This window comes from Panthera uncia (genome assembly GCF_023721935.1).
Source record: "Panthera uncia isolate 11264 chromosome E2 unlocalized genomic scaffold, Puncia_PCG_1.0 HiC_scaffold_20, whole genome shotgun sequence".
Classification (NCBI taxonomy): Eukaryota; Metazoa; Chordata; class Mammalia; order Carnivora; family Felidae; genus Panthera; species Panthera uncia.
The window spans coordinates 1,581,651-1,589,951 of record NW_026057589.1 but is presented as its reverse complement, the minus strand read 5'-3'; the positions used below and the strand labels follow the sequence as shown (position 1 = coordinate 1,589,951).

The following is an 8,301-nucleotide window of genomic DNA, read 5'->3' as shown; positions in this document are numbered from 1 at the left end:
TCTCTCTCTCTCTCTCTGTGTCTCTCTCTCTCTGTGTGTCTCTCTCTCTCTCTCTCTCCCCCTTCCCTGCTTGTGCAAGTGCATGCTCACTCACTCTCTGTCTCAAAAATACATAAACACTTAAACATTTTAAAAGGCTTTAAAAAATATTTTTAAAAAAAATCAAAATTTAAGAAGGTATCTGCCCCTTATTTAATACAGAAAACCATCCAAGGTGTGAATAGTCCATTCGCTTATGGAGCCTAGCAAATTCTTCATTTGCTTCTTTTGTTAATAGTACCATCAACTTGTCAAAGCTTCATCCATTTAGAGATTTGAGCCAAAAAGAAGGCCAGGATGATTATGATATGCATACATAAAATTTGACATATGCAGGGGGTGAGAGCCCCACTCTCATTTTCCCGACCAACATAACAGGGCAAGGGAGGAGACTGATGGACCCAAGAAGGCCAGAGCAGAACACATGGGAAGTACACTTGAAACACAGAATTAAAGAAAGCTCATCCTTGCTTGGCATAGTCCTAAGGCTGTGTTTTCAAAAATGAAGACAGAACCATCCAGATCAATTATTCCCAGGTGTGATTATCAAACCAGCATCCCACTGAGCATTGTGAGGTTGTGTGCAGTAAGTCTATGACCAGACTTTGTGTTTGTGTCCATGTATTCGGCCTGGGTAAGGAGTTAGGTAGAACATCTGAAATTGAGTGGTGCTTGATTAAGCAAAACAGCAAGTTCTCAGGAACAGCACTGAACCTGTTAAGCATATCAGAAGATGATTAGGGGGGGGGGAGTACTTATTTGGCCACTAAACTACTTTTCAGGTGAATCCTTTAACCTAGCTGATGTTAATAGCTCCATTTCTGTCAAGAGCTTTTTTATTTGCTGTACTCTCTGAAACATCATCCTTTGTCCCAGATTTTTGTTAGAGTCACTCAGTCCTCATTTCATATATTTTCTCTCACCAACCTATCTAGAGACCCCAGCATCATTCCCACCCCCAAATACTCTACCGTAGGACTCTGTTTCATTGAATTCATAGTGCTCATCGCTAGGTAAAAACACCTCAAAAAGAACTGCCTTCCCTGCTGAACTGACCTGCCCTCGCTTATAATGTAACCTCTTTGACAGCAGAGATTTTTATGATTTTATTGAATAGATGCTCTATACTCAACTCCTATTAGGTGACCAATAAATGCTTATTGAACCCTATCAACCAGAATTTAGGACAGGTTTTATTACAAAGTAACTGCTTCTGTATATAACTGAAAAAAATTACTGAGATCCAATTTGCTCAAACGTATAATGAGAGCCAGGAGTGTTTTACTCTGCTAACCTAACTGTAAATATCAATAATAGACTACATGGGGGTGTATAGCAGACTCCAAAATGATTGTCTAGTTCTATCTCAATAAGAAATTAAGAACCACGAGCCAGTGTCGTTCAGCAAACAGCATCCAGATCTTAGAATAAGTTGTGCTGGTCTGGTCTTTCTTCTTGTTCTTTTGGGGGTTTTTTGTTTTTTTGTTTGTTTGTTTACTTTTGAAAGAGAGAGCACAAGAATGAACATGGCAGAGAGAGAGGGAGACAGAGAATCCCCAGCAGGCTCCACACTGTCAGCACGGAGCCCAACACAGGGTTCAAACCCAAAAATTGATCATGACCTGAGTCGAGATTAAGAATCACAAGCTTAAACTGAGTCATCCAGGCGTCCCATCTTTCATCTTTTTAATGTGTCCTAAAGTGCTTTTAATGTGTCCTAAAGTGCAGCCCTGCTGTGTCCTACAACTTGGTTTTTCCTATGTTTCAGAATTCTTCCTAGTATTATTTATGCCTGATCTTACAAGTGATCACAGTATTTTTCAAGTTTGCAATTCTTATCAATTGACTGCTATCAGGTTACTCTGTTAATATACTTTGCCACCCAGTACGATGTATTTTTTTTTCTACCGAAAATCTAGTGATTTTCAATCCTACTTGCAGTGTTACCACCTGCACAATCTTCCATTGTTATTAGTATATACATAAGGATAAAACGTTTTTCAATGTATTATGGCCAACTTTAAAAATCTGTATTCAAGGTGTTTGAAAAATTTGACAATTGTAAAACAAAATGAAAACAACTTAAATGAAATTTTGAAATATGATACTAACAGAAAATTAAAATAATAAAGGCCAGATGACTATTCCCAAAATCCAGTTCTCTTCCCTGAGGATAGCCCAGGAAAGTTCAGGGTATGTTTTGCAGGGGGAAAAAATGTCCCTATGCATTTACAAATATATAAAAACATATGGATGCTGTATTTTGAACATAACTGGTTTTTGTTTGTTAACTCTTCATTTGCTATGTGTGTTTTCTATCAACCCAGTGACAAGAGGGGAGAAGCCCTCTACCTCTAGACCCTTACACGGCTCATTGTTGGAGAATTAAAACATGTCAAAACCCACAAGAAGATATATCTTGAAGTGAAACACCAATGAAAAACACTTTTACTTTTTCAAGTAATGCCTAGATGTTTTTAATGGGACACTGATTGTTATGCTGATGGAGAACAGGTGTCAATTGTGATGAGATGGAAAAATAAACTTTCAACGAAAGTTCTGTAGAACTAGAACTAAAACATCACACTGATAGTCCTATTTTGCTGTTTTCCACGACTGCCATTAAGTGGGAGGAGGGATGAAAAGGGTGATATTCCTCATGGTAGCAGCACAAGTGGTAGTTTCTCAGTGTATGGTCCATGAACCACGTGACGTGAAATTTTGGGGTCTGGAAGTGAAAGGTCAACAAAGAATTCTTGAGGAGTCTTCAGCGCAAAGAAGGTGGTTTTATTCAAGTATGGAGACAGAACCCATGGGCAGAAAGAGTTGCAATGGGGTTGGGAGGAATGGTTGATTATACACTTACAAGTTGGGAGGCGGTTAGGGAAAGCCTAAGCTTCTAAGGAATTTGGAAGCAAGGTTTCCAGGACTTTGAGGGGTTAGCTGCTGTTAGAGTAAGGTCATTTACTGTCTAGTAAAACCTTAGTCATGAGACCCTTCACATGTATATCAGTGCACCATATGCTTGGATATTGACTGCTAAGGTCTATCTTGGAGAACAGCGGTAGGAGTAGAGATAAAGGAAGTTTCCAAAAGCATTTTCATATGTTAAAGTAGACCTAACCAGACCTGGAAGGTAGGCTAATATCAAACTAAGATTGTCTTGGCCTCTAACAAATTATTAACATTACGGAAGATGAGTAGCTTGAGGAAGGTCCATGAGCTCTAAGTTATAAGGAAATTTAATTTGTCTTTGTTCTCCATATCACCGCTCGTATATAAAAGAATAGTTAATGCATGTTTAAAAAGTGTAGGGCCCTCACCCAACCATGCTGGCACGCTGCTCTGGGGCTTCCAGACTCCAGAACGTTCCTGGGTTCAACATGGGGAGGTAGAAAGATCCTGAGCTCACCTCGTCCCACAGACAAACCGAATCTGCGTGCACATATGGAACAACTCCCTCTGAAAAAAACCCTAACATCTTAGCTGAGCAACTCGTGCATATCCAGTGAAAGAAGGACCACAAGGAAGCAGGAAGGTGAGTCTTGAGGTGCACCAATCACCAGCCCCCCAGCCCCACCTGAAGTCCACAGCCACGTACAGTGTGGGGAAGTGGGGCCTTCCCCTCAGGGAGGAGCCCCCAAAACACCTAATTCTGAAAGCCAGGAGGGCTCCTGAGCGCGAGACCCACAGGACTACGAACAACCGGACAACGGTGGACTCACCCGTCCCAGGGCTCGGCAGAGGCGGCCGGTCCGGAAGTGCCTGGACTCTCTGTGAAAGATGCGCATTTTCTAACCGCAAAGCGTGGGTCTGAGGGGCCAGGGCGTCTAATTTAACACACACTCAGAGGCTGCTGGCCGGCAAACTACCTCCCGCTCTGCTCGGCTCCAGCGTCTCGCCATCTTTGTTTCGAAATCTAGGCCCCTCCCCCCACCAGGTGCGGTCCATCACCCACAGGTGGTGTTATTCCTGCCGCAGGAAGATCTTCTTCAGCTGATAGGGTGAGTGTTACCCTCTGAAATTGCAAAGGAAGGCCTCCTCTTATTGGACTCAAAGTTTTGAGCTTTCATGGACTGTTCTTAAAGCTATCTACCTTCTTAAGTCTGAATGGACTGAAGAAAAGATTGAAATATTTATAAATACCTTCAGAAATTAATTTCTGTATATTCTGCGGGAAGAACATAGTTTGCCAGTATTTTATTTTTATTTATTTAGGTTTTTTAAAATGTTTTTAATGTTTATTCACTTTTGAGAGAGAGAGAGCACGCAAGCAGGGGAGTGGCAGAGAGAGAGAGGGAAGCACAGAAACCAAAGCAGGTTCCAGGCTCCAAGCTGTGAGTGCAAAGCCGAGAGAGCATAACCTGGGCCACCCAGGTGCCTCTTTATTTAGTGGGGTTTTTTTTCTTTCTTTCTTTTTCTCCCTTCCTTCCTTCCTTCCTTCCTTTCTAGAGACAGAGAGAGCATGAGCAGAGCAGAGGGGCAAAAGGAGAGAGAATTTTCTTTGAGAACGAGCACACGTGGAGGAGAGGCAAAGACGGGATTGGGGGTGGGGTGGGGGGGATCCAAAGTAGGCTCCACACTGAAAGCAGATAACCTGATGTGGGGCTTGAGCTCATGAACCAAACCGTGAGATCATGACCTGAGCCAAAGTCAAACTCTTAACCAACTGAGCCACCCAGGCGCCCCAAGAGAGAGAATCTTAAGCAGTTCCAAGCTCCGTGCAGAGTGATGCGGGGCTCAGTCTCATGACACTGGGTTCAGGTCTTGAGCCAAAGTCAAGAATCAGATATCAACCAACTGAGTCACCCAGGAGCCCCAACAGTTTGTGTGGTATTTTAAGTCTAAGTGTAGAAACTGTGTACAGTGTAATTAGCACAGGTCTTTGCATTTTTCTGGTTCACTTGATCATCTAGGAAAGACCCACAAAATGTTTTCCAAAATGTTCTGGAGTTTTGTATGACCAGATCCAGTTATTCTTGTCACTTTGCGAAATGCCTGGCCTTGCTGACAGAGCAGTGTCTTATGTCCCCTAGGTCAGCACTTGATATGATTCCTGAGATGTGGGACCCTCTTGGCTTCCTCAGCTTCTTCCAGTCCAGCACTTCCCAGTGTTCTCTGTGGCTACTGCCAATGACTTTGATTCAAGAAGCTTCCTCTGACGCAGGAGTTCCTATTTTTCCAAAATGCACATTTGTTACACTGAAAATTGTTAAATAAAATATTTTGTGCTCTCAATAAAAAAAAAAAGCCTTTATGATGCTGGGCACATCATGCAGCCCTCTATCCTGGCCCACCCACCCCTGCACTGACCCCAATCCTGCCCTCTTCCTACTATTGCCCTCCTCCAATTTGTCTTCTACTCCGTTCTATTTGGCCCACCTCCCGTCCTCACACCTACTGCCCCTTGCTCTACCCCAAGTTCCCAGGTACCTTGGACGCTGTTCTCTCTGCAGTGAGGTGCATTATGGGGCCACCATCAACCATCCAGTATGTTTCAACCAAGTCTGAAGAGCTTCTACATCAGGTTGATCGACTCCACCCAGATCAAAATCCTAAAGCTGGAAGTGCTGAGCAAACTAGTTAATGAAACTAAAATCCTTATTGTCCTACAGAAATGCCAGACCTATATTCACAGCATGGTCAGAGACTTTAGGGCATCGTGATCCAGGCCATTGGACACTGTGCAGCTAACATAGGATGAGTCTGTGACACCTGCCTCAATGGCCTGATGCAGCTACTGTTTCACTGTGATGCGCTATTCATCACAAAGTCAGTGGTCATCATTAAGAAGCTGCTGCAGATGCAGCCAGCACAGCACGAGAGTTCATAAGCTGGCAAAGCTCACAGACAACATCTAGGTGCTCCTGGCTTGAGCCAGGATCCTGTGGCTCATTGATGAGTACTGTGAGCAAGTCTCCAGTATTCACCTGATGTCCTGGGAAAAGCGGCCAAGTCCTTCACAGCAGAGCAGGACACCATCAAACTGCAGGTCATCAACTTGGCAGCCAAGCTCTACCTGACCAACCCTAAGCAGAACAAGCTGTTGACCCTGCATATACTAAGTCTGGCCAAGTCCCACAAGAACCATAATATCTGTGACTTACCACACTTCACCTGTTATTTTATCCTCTCTTCAGAGTAGGGTGGAGCCCTCAGCCACCATGCAAATAAGCTCCTCCTGGCACCCAAAGCAACCCCAGACTTGGAGTCATCCTTCAAAGACCAGACCACTTCCAGCCAGGCTCACTATCCCACCTACTAAATCCAAGGCCACAGGATACCAAGAGCTTCCAGACTGGCCAGAAGAAGTTCTAGACACATCTGCATGCAGTGTGGAGGTATCTGAATGGACCAAATGTTCAATATGGCAGAAGAGGAAAGAGAGGAAGAGGAGTCAGGCCCCCCAGAGTCTACAAATAGACACCCAGAGTCCAAGAGTGAATCAGACAGTGAGAGCAGCAGTGAGAGCAGCTGAAGGGTCCACCAGTGAGTCCAATAGTGAAGACCAAGATGAAGGTGAGGAGAAAGGGAGAAGGAGTGAGAGTGAACCCAGTGAGGAGGAAAATGAGAAGGGGAAAATGAAGAAGGTGCCAGAGGGACAAGGAGAAGGTTTGTCTTCAGGTAAGGGCAGAGATTCCAGCTGTAGCTCATCAGCTTGAGAAGACATTGGAGCCTGAGGAGCAGCAGGTGGAACCTGCCTCCTGAAAGGAAGAAAAAAACAAAACAAAACAAAATTAAAACCTGCCTGTGGAACAAGTAACCCTGCAGCCAAAGAAATGTCTTGGCTTGATCTAGAGGACTTCTCCCTCCTAGCGTCCAGCTTGTGTCTCCTCCTACAAGTGTATCCACCAGTCTGGCTGCTGGCCTGGAGGGCCTGACATTCACAAACAAACAAACAAAAAAGGCCCTGATGCCCTTGCTGCTGGGTCCAGTATCGAGGGTTGGAAGGCAGGAGCTGTGGCACCTTGTAACTGGTGAGGGCATCCAGCCTTTTTGTCCAGGGCCCCCACATGGTATCTGTGCATACCCACTTTTCCAACAGCTCCAATACTCCCACCAAGGGCCTGCAGATGGGCACCCCTAAACTGCCTGCAGGTATTAGCATCCTGAAATTGAGCCCCTGGCACCCAGAGAATCTGTCACTGCTGTAATGGCATTAATTTCTGTGACTCAACTTAGGTGCTCAACTTCCAGCTATGAATCCAAACCCAACAGTTCCACATCTCCATTCAGCCACCCATTGCATAGCAGATGACCCCTGAGTGTGTTCAAGATTGAGAATGAGTTCAAGAAGGTATAAGCAAAGCTGATGGACATGAATGAGATTACAGGGAAGATCAAGCTGCCAGACACCTGTCAGAGTGACCACAGTGTTTTACAGAAAGTGACTGCCACTGCCAACCTTGATTGTGTCTCTTGTCAGACATATGACAAGTACAGGTTTGAAGGGAGGATGCTGACCAGTGGGACACTGGCCCTGCTGATCCTGTACACCCTGCCTGCTGGAGCTGCCTCACTGATAGTCAACAGTGAAAAGATGGTGACTGGCACTGTGCTGGTGAGGGACATGGTACATTGTCTTATTCAGTAATTCCCAAGCGTTGTGACCTCTTTGGCTCCTACCTGTTACTCCATCATGACATCTGGGCTGTTAGCCTCTCTCTCTTTTTCTTTCCCTCACATCAGACTTCTTATCCAAGATAGCATCCACGGGGATCCTCTCTCCATCTGGTCATGACCAGGCTCCCGCAACAATTCCCCTCCCCATGAGTTTCCAGTGACCTGTGCAGAGAGACATAGCAGCTGCTCCCTTCAGTCCTCCCAGATCTCTGTAGCTATTTATGTAGCAAGATCTCAGTATTCTACCTAATATATTTTATAACATATATACATGATGGATAATACCTAGACTTATTGTGATCATTTTGCAGTATATACAAATATCAAATAATTATGCTGTATACCTGAAACTAATATAATGTTGTATGTCAGTTACATCTCAATAAAAAATAAATACATAAAATAAAATGTGTATTGCTGAGCTATAGTCCAGGAACATCAAGTCAGAATATCTGGGGGTGAGCCTAGAAATCTTCCTTTAAAAAGTGTCCAAGATGATTTTAAAGCAGCATAAAGGTTTTTTAAAAAAGTTAATGGCATGCCTTAGACACCTCTAGTTTCACCCTTGCACCCTCTCCATCCTGGGCTTTTCCATATTGGACCAGCCCTTCAGAGGGGATTCTGATAAACTGTCACTGA

General features: G+C 44.2%; 1 pseudogene; it reads left to right on the top strand.

Annotated features, from left to right (window-relative positions):
• The first annotated feature begins 5,341 nt into the window (after nt 1-5,341).
• LOC125916354 (AP-3 complex subunit beta-2-like) lies at nt 5,342-7,783 on the top strand (annotated as a pseudogene).
• The last annotated feature ends 518 nt before the right edge of the window (nt 7,784-8,301 follow it).